Raw genomic sequence first — 13,888 nt, 5'->3', positions numbered from 1 at the left:
CCAGAATTACACAGAGAGGAGAGGCAGAGAGAGAGAGAGGTCTTCCAACCACTGGTTCACTCCCCAGTTGGCTGCAACGGACGGGGTTGCGCTGATCCCAAGCCAGGAGCCAGGAGCTTCTTCTGGGTCTCCCACACAGGTGCAGGGGCCCAAGCACTTGGGCCATCTTCTGCTGCTTTCCCAGGCCACAGCAGAGAGCTGGATGGGAAGTGGAGCAGCCGGGTCTCAGACCGGCGCCCATATGGGACGCCGGCGCCTCAGGCAGAGGCTTTACCTGCTATGCCACAGCTCTGGCCCCAACCTTTTATTTTTGCATATATTTGCACATCCACTCAGGCACATTCTGACCTGCTACACATTGTAAACTTCAGAAGCGTCCTCCCTCCTCCCCTTTCTCCCTCCCTCTCTCCTCCCCTTTCTCCCTCCCTCTCTCCTCCCCTTTCTCCCTCCCTCCCTCCTCCCCTTTCTCCCTCCCTCTCTTCCTCCCTCTTACCTTCTTTCTACCAACATTTGCTGGGCTCCTGTTATAAACCGAGCACACAGGTGTCCCCCGCTCCTGGAGTGTCTAGACTCCACACACAGTCTGGAGGGGGAGAGGACACTAAGTGAGACACCAGGACAGGAAGGTGCGGCTGCCATGCGGTTTTGTGAGTGCCTGGGACACTCCGCCTCACCGCAGCCCGTACACAGGCCCCAGCTGGAGGCGTGGCCTGTGGTGAGCCTGCACCCTGCTCATCCGCACCCGGCTTGGGTCTCACAGGGACCCCCAGGAGAACACCCATTCCTTCTTCCACAGATGCCGCTCGGGGGGCAGGGCTGCAGGGCTCGGGCACACACACCTGCCCACGTCCGCCAGCTGCTAGGCCAGCGCCCACCTCAGGGCCCAGGCAGGCCACTTCCCTGCCTGCTGGTGGCCTGCGAGGCAAGCGTTGCCCAAGTCCATCTATATGGTGTTGATCACGGGGCTCCCTAGAACGCAAGGGGAGGCCCCGGCTATGTGCAGGGTGTGCCTTTGCCCTGTTGTAAATCCACCTGCCCTATTCTCTCTGACAGCAAAAACGAGAAGCAAAACAACAAACAAGGGCCAGCGCCGCGGTTCACTAGCCTAATCCTCCACCTGCGGCGCCGCACACCAGGTTCTAGTCCCGGTCAGGGCGCCGGATTCTGTTCCGGTTGCCCCTCTTCCAGGCCAGCTCTCTGCTGTGGCCCGGGAAGGCAGTGGAGGATGGCCCAAGTGCTTGGGCCCTGCACCCCATGGGAGACCAGGAGAAGCACCTGGCTCCTGCCTTCAGATCAGTGCCGTGCGCTGGCCGGGGCAGCCACTGGGGGGTGAACCAATGGTAAAGGAAGACCTTTCTCTCTGTCTCTCTCTCACTGTCCACTCTGCCTGTCAAAACAAACAAACAAACAAACAAACAAAACCTTCTTCTCCCTTGCCTCGGACAAGCAGAATGGAAACAACGCGGTCCGGCTTAGCCGGGACACCGGGTCCATTCTTCAAGACTTCAGTTTCACTCCTGTGCAGTTCATTCTCTAAAAAAATCGCAGATCATTAAGACTGTTCCTAGCCTTTGCCTGCATTCCTGATGAAACACTGTGTTTCTGCTTTTCACTTGTTAAACTCGATTTATCAGAGTTCTAAGCCTTTGACTAAAATGTTATCTCAGGAATAAAAAATAAATTTTAAAAAGTCATCACAAAGTAGTAGTGATTGCATTGGCTTATTTACCAATATTCTAACTCATCGACAAGGTGTCTTGGGAAAGTTTGTAAAACTGTCCCTAGAATAGCAAAATAAGGGTTAGTTTTAAACAATTAGGGAAATTAGGAAATACTGCAGGAGTAAGGGCTGAAAACAAGGCCCTGAGTCCTTCGTGGAAGCCAGAGACACGGCTGACGCTGGGTTTCCCGGGGCGGAAGCGTGGTCATAGGCCCAAGCAGACACCCACTGCAGGGCGCAACCACCCACTGCAGGCCCTGCCCATTTGTAGTGGATTGGAAGGAACAGAACACATCGTTTTAGCTTCAAACGTATCCATTCAATTGTCTTTGCCATTCCAATAAACCCAAAGGTAACAAAGAAATCTTTTAAAAGATTTATTTATTTGAAAGAGTTACGAAGAGAGATTGGGGGGGGTGGGGCAGTTAGAGAAGCTTCCATCCGCTGGTTCACTCCTCAGATGGCTGCAACACCCAGGGCTGGACCAGGCTGCCGCCACGAGCCAAGAGCTCCATCCGGGTCTCCCATGTGGATGGCCGAGACCCAAGCATGCGGGCCATCCTCTGCTGCTTTCCCAGGCCATTAGCAAGGACCTGGTTAGGGAGTGAGGTGTTTAAGGGCTGGGACATTTCTATCAAGTTGAGGACAGTAGGATGCACCACACTATTGCCTGAATGCCTGCTGTGTGCTGGTCTCCTGGGGAACTCAGGACCCAGGGTCCCAGAAGCCGCAGGGTGGTGCTCACTGGCAGTTGGCACAGACGCTCAGAGAAGGAGGCACCCTCAGGCTCAGATGTTTTCCCTCGCATTGTGGAGATAAGATGCCATGAAAGCAGAGAGGCCGATGGGCTGGCCCAGCCACGCAGCCCTAAGCACCACGCAGCCCCTCAAAGGACGGGCAGGCGTCTGCCCCTCAGCCTCTGCTCTTGGTTCCCCGCCTGGTGCCTAGAACTGTTCTGCGCATTCCGCATTAGTCCACTGGCCTCCTCCCCAGGCCGGCTGGACAGTGAGGCTGGGAAGCTTGAGACGAGGTTCCGACCACTCCAGTTGCAGAGGCTGGGGCAGCCGGCTGACCCCGGCGGGTGTTGGCTCCCTGTCCGCAGGTTCAGAATTGGGAAGAGTCACTCCCAGGGTCCAGGGCTCTTATATTCCCTGTCTTTTCTTCCTGCTACCCAAAGACTCTTGAGTGCAGAGGAAGGACCAGCACATCGCAGGGTGAGTGGGGAGCCCAGGCCCTGGCAGCAGACCAAGGCGAGAACAGCTCCCATCTTCCCGACTCTGTTTCCCCCGGGGAAGACATTCTCTCATGTCCAGAACACAGGGCTGTGCTGAGAACACATTTTCCAGCTTCCTCTCCCCCTCCTCTGTGGGCTCCGGCAGTCCAGGTCCCGTCCTGGGGACACAAGGTTTCAGGAGGCGGCAGCCCCTGGCGATTGATCCGGTATCAGTTCACCAGCCCGGCTTACACCCACATTTTGGAACACTCGCCGTTAGCTGGGAATGGAGCTGAGACCTTGTCTCAGGCTGGGTTCTTACAACGCAGAGGCTGGAGTTTGGGATCAACGTATTTCCGAGGGCTCAGCACCTGAGACGGTGGATGGGGGAGACAGGTGAGAAGCAGCCGAAGCTGGGCTCCTTTTGGTCAGCGGAGCCACAGCCAGCTCAGCTTTAGGGGAGCACTGGCCTCCTGGGAGCAGGACGCGCCCCATCTGGCCAACGGCCAGGCCCAGGGGCCTCGGTCTCCCCCAGTCCCCACATGCGAGCTGTCTTTGCAGAGGTGAGGATGTGGCTCTTAGATACGGGAACTTTATCCTGATCCCTTCCCACCCAGGGTATCAGAGCCACCTGTCTCCTCATCTGCTACAGATCTTTTCATTTTTATTCCATTTCTGCCACAACCCTAGGAGGTAATTAATACTCTTCTCATTTGAAAAAAAAAAAACTATTTTTATTTATCTGAAAAGCAGAAAGAGACAGAAAGACGGAGCGCACGCCTCCATCCACCTGTTCACCCATCGCTGGTTCACCTAGCGACAGCTGGGGCTGAACCAGGACAAAACCAGGAGCCAAGGATTCAGTTCAGGTCTCCCATGTGAGTGGCAAGGATCTCAAGTGAGCTGCGGCCTCCCAGGGTGTGCAGTAGCAGGAAGCTAGAGTTGGGAGATTAGGGCTGGAACGCTGCCATGCCAAATGGGGTCTCACCCATTGCACCAGACGCCTGCCAGCATCCCCACTTTATAGATGGGAGGATAGTGTCGGGGTCCACAGCGCATCTGGTCACAGAGAGCAGGTGGCAAACGAACTCTTGACTCGAGGTCCGTCTCCAACAGGCGCACCTGCCCGGGGTCGGGGCGGGGGAGGGGGGGTCCCGGGCGTCCCCCTCCCTCTGCACTGGTCTGGGCTCACTTTGGAAGTAGCTGGTCTCAGTCATCAGGAGCTTCTGCATAGCCCAGTTCCTTCCCTCCCAGGGGGCCGTCTTCACAGGGAAGCCCCAGATGCCCGGGAGAGGCTCCCTGGGCCTCGCTGGAGGGGGTCGGGTGGAGCAGAGAGAACAACTTGTAACAGATTTCCCCAATGACCCGGCTCTCTCCTCGTACAAATTCCCCCAAACCTGTCCCTCAGCTCCCCCTCCTGGGCTCACAAAAGGCTTGTGTGCCTTCTGTCCCCTCCCCCCAGGAGGAGGAGGAGACATCCCTGCCCCTGGGCCCCAGTCCCCTGTTGGTCTGAGGACTCTGCAAGGGCCCCCCTCCCCAGGCCTCTCTGGAGACAGGGGATTGGGTCTGGCGGGATGTGGGGTGAATCCAGGTGGGTATTTTGGTGAAATCTAGGCAAATTGCTTTACGGAGCTGGTGGGTCGTGCCCAGGAGACACCTGTGCCTGGCTCTGTGAGCCTCCATGGGTAACCAGCGCAGCTCACCACCGCCCCTGAGTGTTCCTCCAAGCACCTGCTTTGCACCAACCTTGTCAAGGTGAGAGCTTGGGGTGGGAACCAACGTGTCCAGCTGTCACAGCACACACCCTGTGGCATCGTAGGATGAAAGTAAGGCAGCCAGCACCTGATCGGGGCAGAAATTTTAATCTCAGCACTTTGTGTCCGACATTGGGCGGGGGCAGCCCATGGGCCCCAGCCACCCCTTGGCTCTCCAAGTGCATGCAGCCAGCAGCTGCCATCCCCCGAGCTGCCTTTTTTTATTATTATTTTTACTTCGGGGAGGGGGTAGGAAAAAAGCTGTGCTATTTTTGTCGCATGTTCAAAGCTGTTTTAGTGCAAGAATTTAATTATACGTATTTTCATCATTTCTCCTGCTCTGACACGCTAATTAAGGACGCTCTAATTCAGTTTCCGCAGCACCGTCGGCTCACCCTGTAAAAACATTTTACCATTTTTGTACAAATAAAAAACGAAAAGGTAAAGGTAGCGACGCACGTGCTTGTCATCCCACTCGCACCCCTCACTCTGCCACCCTCCTCTTTGTCACCCTAAACTTAGGCTCCTCGTTGTTTTATAGACAAAGGGACAGCATCTGCCCCAGCCCCTGCGCCGGCCCAAAGGGAGCCAACTCCTAAACCTGCCTTCCAGTGTGGCCCTCCGTCCATCCCCATGCGGGCGAGCACAGGAGGCGGGGCGTGCCATGTGACAGGAGCGTGTCACGGGGTCGTCAGTCCACCCTGGCAGGGGGCGGGCATGCCACGTGACCGGACTGCCCCACGTGACAATGTGACCCTGACTAAAGGGCTCGGCTCTGATTCCTCCCCCAGCCTTTCTTCCCCCAGGCTGTCAGGAGTATCCGGGCCACGCCACGATGGGTGGGAGAGCCCCAGGCAGCCCCACCCAAAGGCCGCCCCTTCCCTTAGCTCTCTGGTCCCCCTCCCCTCAGTCCTTCCTCCGGTCCCTGCTCCCAGGCACCCCATCTGCAGGCTGCTGGCTACAGGTCCAGGATGTGCCCTTTGACACAGGAACACACACTTCCCGGCTGGAGGTCCCACAAAGCCACAGCGGTCGCCCCCTGCTGGGGGGGGCAGGGAGAGGCACAGCCTGGTCTTGAGAAGCCTTGGGGAGGGCACAGACTGCTCCCTCTGCAGCCCCTCCCCCAGGGCTGAGCACCTGCGGGCAGCAGGGAGATCTGGGAAAAGGAGAGCGGTGGCTCCTGTTCCCCTCCAGAGGCCAGGAGTAGCGCCAGGGAAAGCCCATGAGGAAGTGACACTGGCATGACAAGACAGAGCAAGGAGAGAGACAGACAGACAGACCCGGGAGAAAGGGCACGGCTCCAGGTTCCTCATGGAGGACGGTGGGCTGGTGACGCCGGCACCCTGTGTCAGGGCGCCTGTGTGAGTCCCGGCTGCTCTGCTTCTGATCCAGCTCCCTGCTAGCGGCCTGGGAAGGCAGCAGGTGATGGCCCAAGCGCTTGTACCCCTGCCACCCACTTGGGAGAAACAGACGGAGTTCCAGGCTCCTGGCTTCAGCCCGGCCCAGCCCCAGCCGTTGCAGCCATTTGGGGAGTGAACCAGCAGATGGAAGACCTCTGTTTCTGTCTCTTTGTCACCCTGCCTTTCAAATATATAAAATAAATCCCAATAAATTAGGAATAATTTTTAAAGGGCACAAGGATGTTCACGACGCTGTGCTAACACCATGCCCTGGACTGTTTATTCTGAAAGGGGGAATCTGCTCTGGATTTTACTGCGGTTGCTAAAAATGCATTTCCTAGGTGGAATTGTGTATTAAAAGCACAGGGACACAGAGAAGAAGGTCCTCTGTGGAACTGGGGTGAGGGACAGGGAAGCCCCGCACTGCGGTCCCCCATCTGGGGGGCTCCTGCCTTCCATGTCCTCCTGGCCCACACACGTACCTGCTGCGTCCACACAGCCACTGCCTCTCCTTCTCACGTGACTTTGGCGCCTTGCCCTGAGGCATCTGCCCACCAGACCACCCGTGACCGTGAGTGACTGAGTGGTGAGGGAGCCTGCAGGCCAGTGGACAGCTTTGGGGATGCCCACCAGCACCTGTGGCTCAGACCAGGCAAAGCCAAGCTGCTCCTGGAATTCTGCCTGGCATTGCCCCTGCCCCAGTGGAGTCCCCCCGGCTCTCCTTGGGCACACATTCCTCGTGACCCATCTCCAGCCTCTTCTCTTCAATAATGTGTTTATTTTCACTCTGTCTGAAAGGCAGAGAGGCACACACAGAGAATCTCCATCTGCCACTTCAGTCCTCAAATGTCTGCAGCAGCTGGGGCTGGGTCAGGTCAAGGTCAAAGCCACCAGCCCAGAACTCAATCAGAGGCTCCCCTGGAGGTGGCAGGGCCCCAAGTCCTTGAGCCATCACCTGCTGCCTCCCAGGGTGCACATGAGCAGGAAGCCGGGTGGGAAGCCGATCAGGAACTCCAGTACAGGGTGTGGACGCCCCGAGCAGTGCAGGGACCGAACTGCACTTGACACATGCAGCCCCAGCTCGAGGCGGCCCCTCTGCCACCTTCCTTGTGGACGGGTCTCACCTCTGCTTGGCACTGGTCTCATGAATCTAGGTGCTGGCATTTACAAGCGACCCTTCCATTCCCCCGTGTCAGCATTGCCCTCTCTGAGGAGCTGACCAGGGCGCCAGCGGCTGTCAGGACCCACCAGGAAGCAAGCCAGGACAGGGGGGTCCTTGCAGCTGGAGGCTGAATCCGCCCACACGGAGAGGAACCCTGGATGTTCTAAGCACCTGTGACGTCTATACCACTCCTCTCTGTGGTTCTGTTAGCTTCAGCAGCCATGCTTCTCTGTCCCATGTGGCCACCACAAACTGTTGGGCACTAGAACCAGATCTGCCCAAGGGGTCAGCCCTCAGGCTGGCCAGCGCGAGATGAGCTCATGAGATCCCTGCAGGATTAGTGTCCCCAACCTGGACAGAACCTGAATGAACGAGCCAGGACCCCCTCTCTGCAGCTGGCGGAGCCCCAGCTTCCTGCTCACGCACACGCTGGGGGCAGCAGGTGACGGCACAAGGAGTTGAGCCCCTGCCACCCGCATGGGAGATCCAGACAGAGCTCCGGGCTCCCGGCTTCCATCTGGCCACGTCGTGGCTGTTGTGGTCATTTGGGGGAGTGACCCAGCAGAGGGGAGCTCTGTCTTTCCACCTTTCAGATAAGTAGTTTTTTTTTTTTTTTTTTTTTTTTTTTTTTAAATAGAGCCAGAAGTTTTATCCAGAGTTGGGAGAGATGAAGTGGAACATGGAACCTGTAGAGAAAGATCGAGGTAGCACGAGGTAGCAACTGGACTCAGACTCTGGTGCCACGTTTAACACGGACACCTGTGGGAACGGCCACCTGCCCTGGGGTGCCTAGAGCCTCCTGGCCTGTTAATGGCCTCAGAAGTACAAGACTTACACCGACCCCAAGGCTGGAACATCCCCGACCCCCCTGAGTTTGGAGAGAAGCTGTTGCTGGTGGCCCTTGGCTTATGCCCAAACCAGGAGAGAGGCAAACAGTGCCCCAGTCCGCACCTGCAGGCGTCTTGACCCCACGAGACTTCCCGAACAGACGGACTCGAAGCCGCAATGAAGTCTGAGCTGCTGATCGCAAGCCTGGCTCGGCCGCTCCGGAGCAGCAGTGCCGGCGCGGCTGCCGGAACGCCGTATAAACGGGGATTAGGGAGTCTCGCTGCCTTCGGCCGCGGCAGCTCCGTGTGACTATTAAAAGGGACGGATTAATATCAGGTTTCGGGGATCTGGCTGCTCGCTGAGACTGCTTAATTATCCAGATAAGTGGTCGGCATCGGAGCGCGAGGGGCTGCATAAATCTCAGAGCGATCTTTTTTTTCCTTTTTCCCTCTCTTTCTTTCTTTCTTTCTTTCTTTCTTTCTTTCTTTCTTTCTTTCTTTCTTTCTTTCTTTCTTTCTTTCTTTCTTTCTTTCTTTCCCTTCCTTCCTTCCTTCCTTCCTTCCTTCCTTCCTTCCTTCCTTCCTTCCTTCCTTCCTTCTTTCTTTCTTTCTTTCCTTCCTTCCTTCCTTCTTTCTTTCTGGAAAGAAAGCACTTATGTGAAGTGTCACCGAGATTAAACTTTGGACACAGATGCCAGCCTTGGCTGTGTGGGTTTTGGGGGCTGTCCTTAGGCCCATCAGAGGAGGGCAAGTTTGCTGTGGCCCCGGGAGGTGACTGGCCGCCCGCTCCGCCCCCACCCCCGTGTCCCGTGTGCCCTGGGATCCAGAGCCTCCCTCTGTTCTGAGGGCCCCCGCGCCCACTGATGGGAGTGGGAAGTGGGCGGCTCACATCGCAGGCCGGAAGCATCTGCTCTCCCAGCTCGGGAGGGGGGCGCGGGGGTGCCCAGGGCAGACTCCTGGGCGGGGGAGCCCGCCCCTGCGCCTCCAGCCTTCTGCTTGCCTGGTAATTCAATCTTGTGCAGGCTCCTTTTCCGTCTTCTCCTTGAGCCCCTGCGATTACCCCCGTCACCCTGATCAGTGCTGTCTGGCTCAGCGGCACCCACCTGAGGCTGGGATTAAGGATCAAAGGCCACAGGGCCGGGTGGGGCTGCCTGGCTGCCCCTTCCCCTGCCTGTAAACACCACGCGGCTCTCCTCCTCTGCCCACCTGCTCTTTCTCCTAATGAGGCCGTAACTGTCAGGCACCGACGGGGGCTGCTGCTTCCTGCCCCCAGAGAAGGCCTGGGCGCCCCTTAGCACTGCGCTCAGACCCTGACCTGCTGCTCTCTGCACAGCCATCGCCCCCGCGCAGCCCGAAGCCCCGCACAGCACCTGCCAGCCCCCAGGGCCCAGCGCACCAGGCCGCTTCTCCCCACTGGGCAGGGGCCTCCAGGGGCTTGTTCCCTGACTTCACGACGTCACGTCTGAGCCGCCCATGTTCTAGAACTTCACTGCGCATCGGGCTGGCTGGGAGGGATTGAACAGGAGCTGCACAGCGCGCCCCCCCCCCCGGGGGGGGGGGTTCCATTCAGCCGGTCCAGGGTGGAGTGTGGCGTCCGGGAAGGTCTGGGGGACAGCGTGAGCCATCACAGCGGGGCCGGCCCAGCCGACTGCTCAGCCCTGCCGCGCACACAGCCACGCTCCTCTAACCCTGGCGCCTCCCGGCCGCGGCGTCCCCTCTCGCTTCACTGGCAAGTAAGCAGAGGCCTGCAGGATGCCAGGGCCACAGCGAGGGGTGGCCAAGGACGCGGCATCTCGAGGGACCCTCAGGAGGGGCAGGGGGCAGGAGGGAGACGGAAACCGCAGGGGAGCGGAGGAAGGGGGACGAGGAAGAATTCACCCGGGTTCTGTGGTCCCCCGGCCTTTGCTGAGTGTCGGCCCGTGTTCTGGCTGCATGGGGCGTGGCCACGTGTCCGCCGGGACTGTGCGCCTGCTCCCTCGGCATCTCTCAGAGCGCCGGGGGCCAGCGCGCGGTGTTTCCCGAAAATACCCTGAGGAAGAGGAGAGAACGGTGCAAGGGCTTTGGTAGTGCGCAAACCATCTGCGCGCGTCGCGGATTTATTTAAATTAAAGAGATTAATGCATTATTATTTATTCAAAAAATTATTGATTTATTAATTATTAATATTCATTTATTTATTAAAGAGGTTAATTTAAATTAAGATATTTATTTAAATCTCTTATCTGAAAGTGGAAGCTGGAACTCAGGTCCAGACCCAGCTCCGTGCTCGCTCTAGCGCCGCTTCCCACGCGAGTTCTTATTTTTTTCTTTTTTCTCATGTGGTTCTCTCCAGATCAGTGAGTTCGGCCAACAGTCACTGCGGGCCCACTGTGTGTGAGGCACTGTTCTGTCTGGATGCTCGGTGCTGCGAGTATCCTGGGAAGGAAAATACAGTGAGCCCCGAGAGCGTGAGGTGACGGTGCTGGGGGCTTGGCGGGGTCAGGAGCTGCTGGGGAATGCGGTGATCCACACAGGGCCGGGAGGAAGAACGTTCTCGACCCACGGAGCAACACACGCAGGCCTTCCCAGGTCGGGCAAACCTCGTGGGGACCGAAGACGGGGTGCTCGACTGTGGACAGTTGTGTCCCCCAGGAGGAGAATTGGCACTGCCTGGTGTTAGTGACGCGGTCTGCTGCGTAGAGGCCGCCCTGTGTTGCACACAACGCCCTCATAACAGAATCGCCCAGCCTCAAACGCCAGCAGCACTCCCTTAGGGACAGTGTGGCTGAGCGGTGTCCTGTTGGCCTGCTGTCACCAAACACTTGAGCCACGCCACTAGATCAGGAAGCGAGTTCTATCTTGGCTCCCAGCTCTGGAGGGGCTGGGTCCAAAGAGTGTGACGCAGGCTCTTTGAGGGTCCCCTGGGCAGTGTCAGGACACAGCAGGGGCAGGCGTGTCCGTGTGGTTTTCTCCAGGGAGCCACCAGGATTCCATCATGAGGACTGGGGTGGGGGGCCTCATCTAATCCAATCACTCTGCCAAAGTCCCGCCTCTAAACAGCACCCTCGGGTTGAGTGTTCACCTCTGAATACTGATAGCCTGAGACTGGGGATAAAGCCCCAGCACGAGTTCAGAAAAACAAACAATATTGACACCACAGCAGGTGGACCCTGCAGGGCCTTGGCAGTGGCACGGCTGGGGGCTGGGTCACCAAGAGGAGGAGCTATTAACACGAAGACCCGGGCCAGCGCCATAGCTCACTAGGCTAATCCTCCGCCTTGCGGCGCCGGCACACCGGGTTCTAGTCCCAGTCGGGGCGCCAGATTCTGCTCCGGTTGCCCCTCTTCCAGTCCAGCTCTCTGCTGTGGCCCGAGAGTGCAGTGGAGGATGGCCCAAGTGCTTGGGCCCTGCACCCCATGGGAGACCAGGAGAACCACCTGGCTCCTGCCATCGGATCAGCGTGGTGCGCCGGCCGCAGCGTGCCGGCCGTGGCAGCCATTGGAGGGTGAACCAATGGCAAAGGAAGACCTTTCTCTCTGTCTCTCTCTCTCACTGTCCACTCTGCCTGTCAAAAAAAAAAAAAGACGAAGACCCTGGTGAGTGTAGTGGGACCAGGAAGGAGGGAATGGCCACTGGTTCAGTTAACAGCCAAGGTCAGCCTCCTGACCTCTACAGGGCCTCCCGCCTGGAAGGGCCCCGTGCCTGGGCTAACACTATGCTCTCACCCTCCCTGGGGTCTCCTGTTTTGCACAAGGGACCTCACGTGTGTATTTTGTATCAGGCCCTGCAGAGTTCGCACACGGATCTGAGAGATGACGAAGTTAAGCTGCAAGAAGAGAGGCCTCGGCTGGTAAAATCTATCAAGAATTTCTTTTTATTTCTTTCTATAGTTTAACAACAATAATTAATCCATGACCCAGTGCTTGCAATTCTATTTGTGTTTCTAGTTATCCACAAGCCATATTTTATATATTTGATAGTCACAGGAGGTTTTCCATTATTCTGTTTGGCAAATTTGTGAGATAATGTTGTTCTGGTTTCCCTTTATATTTTCAGTCTCTGTCCAAAGTTCTGATCCTCCACATGACCAGTTCCCTTCTTTGTTTTTAGCTTCTCCATCTTTTGAGCTTAAGCTGTGTCACCAGATATGACTACATTATCCTGTTCAAGGAGCTGTGTTTTGATTTTGTTCATTCTGTTATATATTATTATTCTGTCTCTAATTTTATTACTTATTTCTACTCCTTATTTTTTATTTTGTCTGTCTTCTTTTTCAATGTTTATGTTTACATTTTTAAATGTACTTTTTATTTTTAGGTCATCAATTTTTGTCTTCTTCTTTTCTAATAAAACCAATTAGGGCTATTAATTTCCCTTTAAAACTTGCTTTAGCTGCATCTCATAACTTGGGATTATGTTCACATGGTGATTTCTCTCTAATTATTTTTAGGTTCCTGCAGTGACTGCCCCTCCGGCACTTATCTGTTGGTGCAATTCTGTTTACACAGAAACCACTCGGGCTTTCCTAGACTGAAAGAGGCAAAGCAGACATGCTCAGTTCTGAAGATGCTGCGGCAGCATCCATAGTCCTGGGACAGGGACTCAAACGTGGCACAGCCGTGGTCAGACTTCCGTGGAACAGATCCACACCCTAGAAAAGGCGCTGGGTGTTGGATCTGCGGGGGCCGAGGGAAGCTGGAGTCTGAAGGACGCTGCTCTTCCTAGGATGAGGTTGACGGATGCAGGAAGAACGGAAGTCACAGCTTCCAACCCCTCCCCCGGTGCCTCCTCCTGGCCCAAGTTCAGACAGAGATGTACGGAGAATTCCCAGCCCAGAGTCAGAGCAGATTACAGTAAGTGTTTCTGAGCTGGACGCCAGCAAATATGTAGCCGACAAAATGCACTTCAAATCTGTGTTAGCTGCTAATGTCTAACGCATGTCCGTTTATTTGTGCACCAAGAGTAGAGTTTCCCCTGGAGGAGTTAAAACCGGTATTGATCACAATCACCCAGATGGGGGAAGCCAGCTTCATGCACCTGCTGTGAGCTGGTCTGGCCAGCCCTGCCCAGCAGAAACAGTGAGTCCTATCTGTAATTTAATGTCTTCTAGTAGCTATCATGCGGCAAATAAAATGAGACCTGTAAAAATCAATTTTAGTACTATAATTTACTTAATAAATCCAATAATCGAAGCTTTCTACATGTAAAAATAAAATATAAATGTTTTCTTTGTTAGTACTAAGTCTCCAATAATCAATGTATTTTATATTTTTAACTATATTGCAATCCAGGTGCTAAATTTTCAACAGAAATAGTTGTTCTTTGTTTAGATTACATAAAATTACATTTGAAAAAGTCGATTCACTTATTCAGGTTACTTCACATATACTTACATTTTTCATTGATTAAAAATATTTTAAATTATATTCATTATAATTAAATAAAATTAAATATTCGCATCTGCAGCCTCATTTCAAGTTCTCAAAGGACACGTATAGATGGTGGTTCCCATATGGGTTGGCATTGTCGTAGAACTGCTAGGAAGGGCAGATTGAGGTGTCTGGTTGGGGCAACCAGCAAAGCAAGTGATTTTTTCTGGGCTTTGGAAACCAAATACAAGTATAATTTTCTGAGTTTCTGAATAGGAAACCATAGACTCTTAAAGGATTTCAATTCCTTTCTGCATTTTTGACAAAGGTTATGGGTCTAAAAGATAGCATTATCTTCTTTCTTTGTGATATTCAACTACCTAGTCCATCCTTCCATCCACTCACTCATCCACCCATCATCCACCCATAATCATCCATCATCCATCATCATCCATCATCATCCA

Source organism: Oryctolagus cuniculus, chromosome 20 (assembly GCF_964237555.1).
Source record: "Oryctolagus cuniculus chromosome 20, mOryCun1.1, whole genome shotgun sequence".
In the NCBI taxonomy this organism is placed as follows: Eukaryota; Metazoa; Chordata; class Mammalia; order Lagomorpha; family Leporidae; genus Oryctolagus; species Oryctolagus cuniculus.
The sequence above is the reverse complement of the archived record's forward strand: the minus strand, read 5'-3'. Positions refer to the sequence as shown.